Source organism: Scleropages formosus, chromosome 3, assembly GCF_900964775.1.
Source record: "Scleropages formosus chromosome 3, fSclFor1.1, whole genome shotgun sequence".
Taxonomy (NCBI): domain Eukaryota; kingdom Metazoa; phylum Chordata; class Actinopteri; order Osteoglossiformes; family Osteoglossidae; genus Scleropages; species Scleropages formosus.
In genome coordinates this window covers 35,136,487-35,149,210 of record NC_041808.1, presented here as the reverse complement: position 1 = coordinate 35,149,210, position 12,724 = coordinate 35,136,487, and positions in this window count along the sequence as shown.

The following is a 12,724-nucleotide window of genomic DNA, read 5'->3' as shown; positions in this document are numbered from 1 at the left end:
TCCTGCTTAAAAGGGCGTGTAAACAAGTGTTTCAATTAAAAAGACGAAAAGCGTGCTATGTCACCATTGACGTGCACAGTTGAGCTAACTGAGCCGTTGTCATTAAGTACGGTATCCCGGAATCCCTGCGTACAAGGCTAGGCAGGGTACAAGCCTAGGTGGGATTCTGCTCCATCACAGCTTTGCTGGACACTCCCAAACACAGCTTCTTCACGTTCAGTTGACCTGGAGGGTAGACATGAGAAACACCAGAATGCAAAAACCCCGTTCGTGTGAGCGAAGAAGTGCAACATTGTGCAAAACCAAGGCCTTGCTGTCCTTTACTCGCTTTTGACACATTAATTTCACTTGAGCACTTCTAGATTAATCAAAGATGTGTTTAACCCAAGGGGGCGCGGTGGCGCAGTGGGTTGGACCGGATCCTGCTCTCTGGTCGGTCTGGGGCTCGAGTCTCGCTTGGGCTGCCTTGTGACGGACTGGCGTCCCGTCCTGGGTGTGTCCCCTCCTCCTCCAGCCTTACGCACTGTGTTGCTGGGTTAGGCTCCGGCTCCCCATTACCCCATATGGGACAAGCGGTTCAGATGGTGTGTGTGTGTGTGTGTGTGTGTGTGTAACCCATGAAGGACAGCATGTCCCACAGGTCGTCCATGCTGATGATGCCATCTCTGTTCTGATCAATAATTGTGAAAGCCTGGAGATGGGAGGGTTCATCATTCAGTCCACAGGAATTACAGTGCAGCACATATGATCATTTCAGTTGCCTGACCCTCAAGCTTTTTGTTGCTTAAATGCTGAGAAGTCCTGGATGTTACTGATGGATGACAATTCCATCTGAATAAAAAGTCTGCATAATGGCATTTTTCTGAATTCATTATAGAAGTCGGGTGATGAATAAAAGACTATCCTGAAAGTGAGGAGTGCTTTGAGGTCCGTGGAGAACTCGTGTAAATCAGCACACATGTTGAGTGCTTGAAGCACATGTAGAAACATCTGCCACCATGGGTTCACCTTCCATCTCAAAGCCGTGAAACGCAAGATGACAACTCTATGATTTAAAAGCTAGCTGGTGTCCCCGACCCCCCTCCATACATACATTTTAAAAATGGTCCAAGTGCCGAGTCTGACATTCCCTCAAAAGTACTTCAGAAGCAAATATTACATATTTTCTCCCAGGAACCAGCCCCTATCTCATGTACATACACACACAAAAAACCAAAGGCAGTTTAGAGTGGCAAATTCACCCAAAACCCATTGTCTTTGTACTATGGAAGGAAACCCGGCAAAAACAGAGAGATAGAGCCAGACATAAATCAAATATCTTCTGACGAAACACACTGCATTGCTACAGTCCATATCTGAATTTCTTAATCATCTCTATTTTCTATTTCATTGTGTGTTGAGGTGGATGGAAAAAAAGACATTTAAGCGCAAAGCACTGTTGAGAAGCCAGAGTGTGTAAAATCCTGAAACAGATGAAAATGGACAGTTCCGTTTGACTATTTATAAAGCTCTCTAGGATCAAAGAGTTTGGGTGGGAGACCTTACATAAATATTTAAGTGGTGTGAGTAACACTGTGATGGAGTCAACAAGTGACTACTTGATTGAAACTAAAGACAACAAAAGTCTAAGAGAACAAAGAACTGGTCGTTCTGTTTAGCCGAAGCCCCATTGACTGGGATAAAGTTCATTTCTGCCTGTACGGTGACTTTCTCAGCTACAGGCCATGATGGCAATCTGCTTCCTCCTGTGATTTGCACAAAATATACCTTGTCTTGTAGGTGTTGCTTTGAGAAGAAAATAAATATTCTGAGGGACACCTGAATTTGTTTAAGAGGACATAAAAATCAAGTGCACAAATATGTACAAACATGACATTGCCTTTCTTAACATGTTCTGTCGCAAACAGGGAGAAACAAATCAATTAAAAAAACATTTTGAAACCTGAAAACAACATATTTCCTCTACTGCGATAATGTTTAATAATGTTTACATTAAAACTAATGACTTTCTGGCACACTCCATCCTGCAGTGGTGTGAAAACTTATCAGGTATGGGGGAATAAAAAATATTACTCAATATCATGTAAAAATATTACAAAAATATTATAATTAATGTGACTAATACAACACCCAGATAAATTATGTGCATAAGTGAAGCATGTGTCTTGTGATCTCTCATGTTATTGCTCATGTTCTCACTATTCTCTTGTACAATCATAAAGCTATTCATTGTGTTTGTCCTCGTGCAGCTCGGGCAAAACAAACAGGCGGAGACAAGACGTGTCAACACAAGGGTGTGTACTGTCTGCGTACCACGCTTGTGGTTTGTGTGCTGTGGGTCTCCAGGAAAGTAGAATGTGTTAATATAAAAACTAAAAGGAAGCATTAAAATAACGTTCTTAAAGTCAGACATTCATAAATTTAAGTACAACATTCAAGCTGGACATTTCAGAAGAAGCCAAGAGGGGTGCAATGGCACAGCAGGTTTGGCCTGTGCCTGCTTTCTGGTGGGTTTAGGGTTCAAGTCCTGCTTGGGGTGCCTTGTGATGGACTGGTGTCCTGTCCTGGGTGTGTTCCTTTCCTCCCAGCCCTGTGCCCTGTGTTGCTGGGTTAGGTTCCAGCTTATTGTGACACTGCCTGGGGTGTGTGTGTGTGTGTGTGTGTGTGTGTGTGTGTGTGTGCGCACACATGCACATTTCAGAGTGAGTCTGAATGAAATGAGTCTTGAGATTCAGTGGACACAATATAATTCCCTTCCACATATCCAGGGTCACAGTATACTGTGTTCTTGTGTAAGATGGAGCAGGGAACACATGTCTTGTACACACACCCCTCATAATGCAACTTGATCACTGTCTCTGAATTCATAAGAGTATTTGATGTTTGTCTAAATGTTGTAGAAATGTCAGTTGTTTTGGGTTCACAAATTTCTGGCCATTTTGGTAATATTGGGTAAAGTGAGGGGGGGGGGGGGGGGGGTGGACTGGGTCCTGCTCTCCGGTGGGTCTGGGGTTCGAGTCCCACTTGAGGTGCTTTGCAACAGACGCGTCCTGTCCTGGGTGTGTCCCCTCCCCCTCCAGCCTTGTGCCCTGAGCTGCCAGGTTAGGCTCTGGTTCCCCGCGACCCTGTATGGGACAAGCGGTTCAGACAGTGTTTGTGTGTGGGTGGGTAAAGTGATTAAAAGTAGCAGATTTAATTTAATTTTTATCAAAAAGGACTGCATCTATTTAGTCACTTTGCACTTTCTGTGGAAATATTGCCATGATGCTGTGCTTTTCAACTGTCCATAAACTCCCTTTTAATGCAGTAGTTTTTAGACACAAATTATTCACTTAAGAATCGTCTTGATGAATAAGGATGCTGGTGTCATATGACAGGCTGACATGGTGGCACAGAGAGTAGCACTGCTGTCTCACAGTGCCAGGGTGGTGTGAGAGGACATGGGTTTGATCTCTGCTCAGTCTGTGTGGAGTTTGCATGGTCTCTGCGTGTGTTTCCTCTGGGTGCTCCGGTTTCCTCCCACAGTCCAAAGACATGCTGTTTAGGTTCACCCATAGTGTGTGAGTGACAGAGAGCGTGTGTTCCACTTGTGTATGGATGAGTGACCCATTGAAAGTAATGTATCTAGCGGTGTAAGTCACCTTGATGAATAATGTGTGTGGGCTGATAATACTACATAGAGCTCATTGGAAGTAACTTTGGAGAAAAGTGTCTGCTAAATAAAAAATTTAAATCAGATGTTCACCACTGTGTGTGAATTTTATACAGCATCTGCTATTCATATTTGCTTACATTTATTCAATGCTTTTCTCCAAAGCACCTTATAATTCAATAAATCAATTAAAGTGTACCCTAATAATAAATTCTACATAACCAAAGACATTAAATGTACAATGAATCAGAGGAAAATAGCCTTTAAAAATAAGGATAAATTGGAGCTGCAAAAGAGGGACAAGGAGGTGAGAGAAAAAATCAGGAAGGCAAAGGCTATTTATAAGAGATATCTAGAAGAGTCTTTTAAGGCTAATAATCCCAGAAAAATGTGGGAGACCATGAAAAGAAAAGCATGGCGGGTATGCCCAGTAAACAACAGAAGTTATTGGTAACAAACGATGAGGTGGCCTTTGCTGTAGAGTTGAATACTCTTTTTTTTACCTGGTTTGAGACCTCTGGGACTGTAGAGAGCTGCAGTGATGTGCTGAGATCGGTACTTAAGGCCTGATGATAGAGTGGAAATTTCAGTAGGACAGGTGGCCAACGCATTAAGACATATTAATGCACGTATGTCCACCGGCCCCGACAACATCAGTGCTTTTGTTTTGAAGAACTACGGTGAGGGGCTCACGCCTGTGTGGCAGCCCATTTTCCAGCAATCGCTGGATACATATACGGTCCCCACAGCCTGGAAAACTTCCTACATAATCCCACTTCCTAAGAAAACATGTCCCAAAGAGTGTAATGATTATCGACCTGTAGCACTTATCTCTGTATTAATGAAATCTTTGGAAAAAATCATCTCCCATTTGCTCTTTCAGTCTGTTCAGGATAACTTAGATCCCTACCAGTTTGCTTATAAGCGTGAGCGCAGCACTGAAGATGCAGTAGCTACTCTTATGCATTTTGTTTTAAAGCACCTGGATACATCAAAAAGCAAACCTTATGCTAGAGTATTGTTTATTGACTTTTCTTCGGCATTTAATACAATCAAACCAGACTTGTTGCTTTCCAAAATGTATCAGTTGGAGATAAATTCATGTCTCATTCATTGGTACAGTTCTTTCCTCACTAACAGACAACAGTTGGTTAAAATTAATAACACATATTCCCCTCTGCTTATAACAAGTACTGGCGCTCCTCAAGGTTGTGTCAGGTCACCATTGTTATTCACTATTTACACGAATGATTGCATCATTAGTACGCCTAATCATTATCTCATTAAATTTTCTGATGACACAGCACTGGTAGCATTGATGACTGAGGGGAAGAAGCCAGACTCCTATTTTGATAGTGTGAACACAGTGGTCCAATGGTGTAATCAGAACACCCTCATTTTAAATCCCACCCCACACACACACACACACACACACACACACACACACACACACACACACTGTCTGAACTGCTTGTCCCATACAGGGTTGCGGGGAGCCAGAGCCTAACCTGGCAACACAAGGCATAAGGCTGGAGGGGGAGGGAACACACCCAGGACGGGACGCCAGTCCGTCACAAGGCACCCCAAGCGGGACTCGAACCCCAGACCCACCGGAGAGCAGGACCTGGTCCAACCCACTGCGTCACCGTGCTCCCCTAAAGCTCACTAAAACAGAGGAAATTATTTTTGGATCCACACAGCTCACACCAGCCCCAGTCATCATTTACAATAAATCTATAAAGTAGTCCTCATCCTTCAAATACTGTATTTGGGAGTGTATGTGGATAATGCTTTGTCTTGGTCATATCATGTGGATCACATATGTAATAAGATCCAACAGATAATCTACTTTCTGAGAAGACTTAGATGTTTTGGAGTCAGTAGGGAGATTCTTTATTTATTCTTTTGCTCCACAATTCGTAGCACTCTGCTGTATTTGGAGGCTCGGTTTGGTTCTGTGGCCTCTCGGTTCAGCTGAAAAGCAGAATTTTAAGACTGCTGAATATCTGTTCAAAGATGGTGGGTCATTGCGTGGAAAATTCTTTCCTAGACAGTTGCATCAAGCACACCTTTAGACTGGCGGAAAAGATCAGTTCAGATCATTCTCATGTTTTACATGAGGAGTTCCAGCTTCAGCCCTCTGGGAGGTGCTTTAGGGTGCCAGATTACAAGAGGAATAAGTACAAACACTCCTTTATTCCTCGCTCCATCACACTACTGAACCAACAGGGCAGGTTAAGGAGGTGACTCTACTTCTTCTTCATGCACACATACATACATACACACAGGTACACATACATCCCATGGACTGTTTATATACGGACTGATGTACCTGCACTAAAAATGCAAATGTAGATTTATCCATGCTGTTTTTGAGGATTTGTATTTGATTTATGTAATGGTTTTTTACTCCTTTTGGGATTATGACAAGTTATGTTTTACTTGTGTTTTTGTGATGTAATAAGGTGGATGGCTGGGGGTGTGGTGGCGCAGTGGGTTGGACCACAGTCCTGCTCTCCGGTGGGTCTGGGGTTCAAGTCCCGCTTGGGGTGCCTTGCGACGGACTGGCGTCCCGTCCTGGGTGTGTCCCCTCCCCCTCCAGCCTTACGCCCTGTGTTACCAGGTTGGCTCTGGTTCTCCGCGACCCCATATGGGACGAGCAGTTCTGAAAATGTGTGTGTAAGGTGGATGGATTGCTGAGCTGGAGAAGCAAGACAAATTTCTGTGTAAACAGACAATAAAGTGTTATCTTATCTTATAATTTTCAGATATTTATTTATCCATTTGGGGCCATTTTTACTGCAGCAATTTAGGGTAAGTACCTTGATTAAGGGTGCTACAGCTGGATGTGATTCAAACCTATGATCTTTGGGGACAAAGGCAGCAGCTGTACCCAGTACGTCATCAGCTGTCCCTGTAATCACACACACACACACACACACACACACACACACACACACACACATCTTGGGGTCCTGTCAAACTGGAGCCTAACTTGGCAACACAGGCCGCAAGGCTGAAGGGGGAGGGGACACACCCAGGACGAGATGCCAGGCCACAGCAAGACACCCCAATCAGGGCTCGAAACCCAAACCCACCACAGAGCAGGTCCCCTGTAATTACTGTTTACTATACATAGACCTCAATCCAAAAAGCCTTTTCATCACTTGCTAGCAGACAGAGTATTTTGACATGTAGTTCCTTACTCAAGAGTACCGTATCATGGGAAGAATTTAAATCAGCAAGAAGGGCTACTACTGCGCTACCTACTTTGAATGAACATACGTACAAAATGTCACAAATTACAGTGTCAGAATAGAGTTTCATTGCACTGCATTTATTCATGTGTGGAAAAGTTTTCTTTCAATAGTATCATGGAAATTTTGGACTTAATAAAGACTTTTGAGAACTAAGATAAGATAAGACGAAACTTTATTCATCCCGAAGGAAATTCTTGTGCCAGAGATTGCTCAAACAGATTAACCACAACAATTAAATATAGAAGTAAAAGTAAAAAAAGTACACAAAGTAAGAAAGCAAAGTGAAAGGTAGAAAGTGACACAACACATGATATTACACCTTATATTACATTATTATATTAAAATTTAAAAACAATTTAAAACAATTGCACATGATATTAAATGGTTATATTGCTAGTAATGTTGAAAGAAGTAATAATATTGCACATAGCAATTGTACAATTATACTCAATGTCTCGATGTTACCACTTTACTCCCTACAGAAGGGGGAAGAGTTATACAAATTGATGGCCACTGGTATAAAAGACCTCCTATGGCGTTCTGTGGCGCTGTGCTTCCAACGTGGCATGCAGGGGATGAGAGGCATTATCCATAATACTGAGTAGTTTCCTCAGCATCCTCCTCTCTAACACCTCCACCAAAGACTTCAATTCCACCCCCAAGACAGAGCCAGTTTTCCTGATGAGCTTACTGAGTCTATTGGCATCAGCTGCCTTCATTCTGCTGCCCCAGCATACTATAGTGTAAAAGATAACACTGGCCACCGCTGAGTGATAGAACATCTGCAGCATGGTTCTGCAGACATTGAAAGATCGAAGTTTCTTGCAAAAGTACAAGCGGCTTAAACCTCTCTTGTACAAAACCTCAGTGTTTTTAGTCCAGTCCGTCTTATTATCTATGTGAACACCCAGATACCTGTAGTCCTCAACAATGTCCACCTCTGTTCCCCGGATGCTAACAGGATTCGGACAGGTCTTTTGCCTCCTAAAATCTACCACCAACTCCTTGGTCTTTGTTATGTTGAGTTGCAGGTGATTTAATTTGCACCACTCCATAAAACTGTCCACCACACTCCTATACTCAGCTTCCTGTCCCCTACTAATAAAACCAATAATGGCAGAGTCATCAGAAAACTTCTGCAGATGGCAGGACTGTGAGTATTACTATTATTATTATTATTATTTTTATTTTTTATAGAGCGCTCTTCTCACGTAGTGACACAGAGCGCTTTAACACAGGCATACAGCAAGAAAAATTCATACAAACAAGACAGTCAACTAATGGCTACCATAATGAAAAACTTATTATAGAGCTACAAGCATACCTACTGGCCACTGGGGAAAGGAACAAAAACTCCCAACTGAAGGTTGAGGGAGAAAAAAAACCTCTGGGGGTCCATGGACCAGTGGTTGCCCATCCCTCCTGGGCATTCTAGAAAGTAGCAATTTGTAAGCCAGCGTTTAACAAGTAATTATAATGTTGGTAAATGGCATCTTGGATCCTCAGCTCAGCATGGAACATCTCGAGTAGTATCTAAAATCTGATGTATAGAGTGTGAACAGAAAGGGAGACAGGACCGTCCCCTGAGGTACCTCCGCATTGCTCACTATTGTATTTGACACATAGCTCCGCAGCCGCACATACTGTGGCCGACCTGTGAGGTAGCTGGTAATCCAGGCCACTAGTGGAGCATCCACCTGCATGTCCAGCAGCTTAGTCCTGAGCAGGGCAGGTCGTATGGTCATATGGTGTTAAAAGCACTTGAGAAGTCAAAAACATGACTCTCACATAACTACCTGCCTCATCCAGGTAAGTGTAAGCCCTGTCCAGCAGAAGAAGAATGGCGTCTTCCACTCCAATGCGAGGCTGGTAAGCGAACTGCAAAGGGTCAAGTGACGGCTCCACTAGTGAACGGAGGTGCTTCAGGACTAGCCTCTCTAGTGACTTCATAGCATATGATGTCAAGGCCACCGGTCTGTAGTCACTGAAAGTATTTGGATGTTTTTTCTTGGAGACAAGGACCAGGCATGATGTCTTCCACAAAACAGGGACAGTCATCAGTCTCAGATTCAGGCTAAAGATGTGCTGAAAAACCCCACACAACTGACTAACACATCCTCTGAGCACTCTGGGACTGAGACTATCAGGCCCTGCAGCCTTGCCTGGGCATAGTCTGCTGAACTCTCTTCTGACATCTTCCTCGGTTATGGTAAGAACTGGCCCCGGAGAGCTGTTAAAAAGTCCTGATGAGGGAGGGAAGCCAGGCTGAGGTGCGCAGACAGAAGCCAGCAGAGTCGTTGAGGAGAGATGATGGGGCGAGGGTACAGAAGGAGGGGAGTCAGGGACGGGGTGTTGAGGTAAATGGTGGTGAGAGGAAGTCAAGGGGGGGAAAACTATGGAGAAGCTAAGTGGAGGATGAGAAGAAGCCAACTCATCAAACCTGTTAAAATACAGGTTCAACTCATTGGCATCATCCAAGTCTTCATCCCTCCCCTGATCATTTTTCTTCCCATGGCTGGTAATTGCTCTCATGCCACTCCACACCTCCCTGCTGTTCTTCTGCTGAAGTTTCCTCTCAAGCTTCCTCCTGTAAACCTCCTTCCCCTCTTTGATCTTTTCCCTCAGCTCTATCCGTGCTTTCCTCATCTCCTCCTTGTCTCCAAGGGGTGAGTGGGTGGGTGTGGTGACGCAGCAGGTTTGGCCTGTGCCTGCTCTCTGATGGGTCTGGGGTTAAAGTCCTGCATGGGGTGCCATGCGATGGCCTGGTGTCTCATCCTGGGTGTGTCCCCGTGCCCCGTGCTGCTAGGCTCCGGCTTGCTGCGACCCTGCCTGGGACAAGTGGCTTCAGTTAATGTGTGTGTGTGTGTGTGTGTGCGTGTGACAACTAAGTGCTATACAGAATGCTGCTGCCCGAGTTATGTTTCACTTGCTAAAGTGTTCCCATGTATCTCCTCTACTCATTTCTCTGCAGTGGTTTCTTATAGTTGCTTGGATAAAATTTAAGACCCTGATTATGGCCTACAAATGCATCAGTATAACTGCTCTCAGATATCTAGAAGACTTGATCATTCATTACACCCCAACCAGACCACTACGCTCTTCCACATCTGCTCACTTGGTGGTCCCATGCACAAAAAGTAAAGCACAGAGGTTCTCGGTCCTGGCTCCGTTGTGGTGGAACAACCGTCCCCTCTCACTTAGAACTGCTGAATCTCTGTCCACATTTAAAAAGGGTCTGAAAACTCACTTCTTCCAGACACACTTCGCCCATTGTCTATTAAGCTCGTGTTAATGTATAAATATTTATGCTCAGTAACTTTGTGATCAAAACTATTGAATAACTAGAACACTTTTATGCAGCTACTTGTGTGATGAACATTGGTTCATATGGTGGAAAGAAACTATATTTAAGAATCATGCATCTGCATCTAAATGTCTCTTCCTGCTAATGTAATGCACAAATTGTATTTTCTGTGAGATGTAAGTTGCTTTGAAGAAAAGTCTTTGCTAAATGAAGGGGGGGGGGGCGGTGGCGCGGTGGCGCAGTGGCGCAGTGGGTTGGACCGGGTCCTGCTCTCCAGTGGGTCTAGGGTTCAAGTCCCACTTGGGGTGCCTTGTGATGGACTGGCGTCCCGTCCTGGGTGTGTCCCCTCCCCCTCCGGCACTACGCCCTGTGCTACCGGGTAGGCTCCGGTTCCCTGCGACCCCATATGGGACAAGTGGCTCAGAAAGTGTGTGTGTGTGTGTGTCTGCTAAATGAATACATGTAAATGTAAGGGCATAAGCTTATTTTCTTTTTATATTTCAAACACAGGAGGTGCAGTGGCGCAGTGGGTTGGACCACAGTTCTGCTCTTCGGTGGGTCTGGGGTTCGAGTCCCGCATGGGGTGCCTTGCGACGGACTGGCATCCCGTCCTGGGTGTGTCCCCTCCCCCTCCGGCCTTACACCCTGTGTTGCCAGGTTAGGCTCCAGTTCCCTGCGACCCTGTATGGGACAAGCGGTTCCGAAAATGGATGGATGGATGGATTTCAAACACATGTACAGGTGTGATCATGTCAGCAAAAACACAGTCAGTGTATGTGTAGCTTTCAAAAAGCACCTGTATACAGTATTCCAATATTCCAAGTACTCATCCCCCCTGAAGCTCATCTAATATGCTCAAGGTATGGGGTCTAGGAATATTTTTACAGGGGTGGCATGGTGGCACAGTGAGTAGCGCTGCTGTCTCACAGCACCTGGGTGGTGTGAGAGAACATGGGTTTGATCCCCGCTCAGTCTGTGTGGAGCTTGCATGTTCTCTCTGTGTCTGCGTGGGTTTCCTCTGGGTGCTCTGATTTCCTCCCACAGTCCAAAGACATGCTGCTCAAGTTCCCCCATAGTGTGCGAGTGTCACAGAGTGAGTGCATTTCACTGATGCACGGATGAGTAAGTAGCGTATCTAGCAATGTAGTCACCTTGGTGAATAAGGTGTGTGGGTAGTAACGCTACATAGTATCTGGTGCAAGTTGCTTTGGACAAAAGTGTCTGCTAAATGAATAAATGTAAATGTACATTTAATGCCATGAAACTTACAAGCAGGGGAATGCCAGGAATTGTGAGCCCACTTAAAGAATACTGACATTTTCAAATAGACTAAATATCTCAGTCAAAGAGTCACGGAGGAGACAGTGATTTATGGGAGATCTCCAGAACTTCAGGAAGACTTTGACTGTGTGGTCCTGTCCAGGTGTGGACCCTTGGAGTTGTCACCACCACTCACCCCATTTGCGATGGCCCTGGGTACAAGTTCCAGATTTCTAAAGCTTCTCAACTTTTAAATCAACCTTCTTCTTTATATACTTTAAACATCTGTCTGTGTGAAGGAAGGGCAAGAACTCTTGCAACCAAGAAAGCAAAACATTTTATTAACACAAGGGAGGTTTGGCCAAATCTCTACACAGAATATTACCAGCAATAGGAAGTCACAAAGTTCTTTGAGGTATCCCACCATGAAAACGACAGATATTTATGTCCAGAGAGGTCCACATCCACCTCATGATACAATCAGGGGTGGTGTGCCAGGTGGTCTATCATAAATTCCTAACACTCATGAAAGATTAGACCCTAGAGGATATGGTAGGAACCCAAACAAAACACGCGGAGCAGTGATTTACGACTGACTGCGGAGCTCATCCCTGGTGTGTCTTGGCACCGCCACCCACAAAGATGAGCATGACAGAGGACCAATTAGACAAAACAAGTAAGGATTCTTCTAAGGGGAATGTTTTGTTAAGCAGACCAGGGTTTCACCTTAGCTGAACTTTCCAGAGCCTTCCACATCTGCTTTCCGCAATTGTACAATGTCAGACAATAACACATACTTTTTGGATTTTTTTTTCCTTATTCCATCTCCTGCTCCAAAAAATTCATTTAAAATTTAAGCTGCATCTTTAGATCCCTGTATTGTTCAACTTTCTATATTGTCTGTCTTGGTCTGATTAGATTGTCATGTGCTGTGAGCAGTTTGGCAGACCAGCCCAGGGCAGGAGGTGGGCTCTGCCTGATGGACAGCTCTCACTGGCTCACCTCTGCCCTAATGAGGACTTTTTCAGCAACTAGTCCAAGGACTTGAGGACTGATCATTTTGGGTAGGAGTGGCACAGGGGTCTGAACTTGAGCTTCTGTGGGTCTTGGTTTCTGTTGAGTTAGTTTGGTTGCTTTTATGGTTTTTCCTACTGCAGGGACTGTGTTTCCATTGTGGTTAGTTCTTTTTCCGAAATAAAACTCTCCTTGTTGGATGAACCTGCTGTCTAGTACCTAATGTCCTGCCCA